Below are 1,217 nucleotides of genomic sequence, written 5' to 3' on the forward strand. Positions count from 1 at the left end.
GTCTGTTGGATCAGTCTGTGTTGTGGTTCTACTGGTGTTACTGGTTCTGCTGCTGAGATGGCGTGCTCATAGGAAACCTGAAGGTGATACCTAGACTTCTGGATTTTACATAAATAAAGTTCTGCTGAATAAGCTACACAGCTATTGTGATTAGATGTTTTTATATTGACTCTCACTCCCAATGGAAGTAACTCCAAGCTGTTACACAGTAATGAAAAAACATGTTCTTTTCTCTATTTCTTATTCTCTTCATTTACCCCTAACTAATTTCGGGTTAAATGTTGTTTTTTTTCAGCTGAAAATCCTGAAGAAGTCCAAGAAAACCAAGTCACCTACACTGAGGTCATTTTATCAAATCGTCAGCAAAAACCAGTCAAATCAAAAAGAGGTAAATTTTCTTTTATTAAGATTTGTGGTTGGGGGCTGGGTTGTGGTCCATAAAATTAGAACACTTAATGGAAGTGTAGACATTTACAATTACGTAATCTAAAAAAAACAAACAAATAAATAAACATAAATCATAGGTTCAGCCAGAGAGTGAATACCTATGTAGGTGAACACAGAGGGCTTTCTTCCAACGAGCCTATCAGCAGCTTAAACAGGAAATAAGTGACCAGTCACGTTATTGCATGGAATGGAAAGTTTCAGCTACTCCTTACCATGCTAATGTGGGTCACCATTTTTTGTTTTATTTTCCATTATTATGCGTTCATGTTAATTTAATAGACTATATGCAGTAGACAGATTAACTATGGCATCACCCGCAGGTTTCTGGGCCTGATTTTGCAGCTTCAACGTTAGTTCTCTCAACAAAACTCAAAAAGTTTAACACCTCCAGCTTGGCCATCTGTCTTTTTGTTAGTACCACCGTCTCCAAACCACACATCATACCGCACATCAGACGTATTATTTGTCATATAATGACATTATAAATGCTCCCAAGGGCACCAACAGAACAAACACTGTGTAGAGATCAAGGACTCCAATTAGCTGAGGTGAAGCCTAGCATACAGCTAATAACAGTTTCTCCATCCACCTGTAAGTCAAAGAGGCCACGCCCCTATGAATGCAAACTTTAAGTTTTAATACAGTTTAAACAGGTGAGTTGTTTTTTGTTTTGTTTTGTTTTTTAAATCCACTTAAGGAGTTTTGTAGGTGGTACTAATACCAGTGGAATTACTTAAGTCTTTTAGTCATTGAAAAAAAAATTACCCTTT

The 1,217-nt window shown here is 36.9% G+C and overlaps 1 long non-coding RNA gene across 2 annotated transcripts in view; it reads left to right on the forward strand.

Moving 5' to 3' along the window:
* Positions 1-22: 22 nt before the first annotated feature.
* Positions 23-1,217, forward strand: part of LOC102295595 — a 3,020-nt gene continuing 1,825 nt past the window's right edge. Inside the window, exons 1-2 of one of the 2 annotated variants that reach the window (XR_001336027.2) lie at positions 23-83; positions 296-388. This is a non-coding gene — a long non-coding RNA (uncharacterized LOC102295595). The remainder of the gene's footprint in view (positions 84-295; positions 389-1,217) is intronic. The other variant, XR_006053890.1, reaches the window with a different exon arrangement.

This window comes from Haplochromis burtoni, unplaced genomic scaffold (genome assembly GCF_018398535.1).
Source record: "Haplochromis burtoni strain Fernald_Lab_line unplaced genomic scaffold, NCSU_Asbu1 Contig_2651, whole genome shotgun sequence".
NCBI lineage: Eukaryota > Metazoa > Chordata > Actinopteri > Cichliformes > Cichlidae > Haplochromis > Haplochromis burtoni.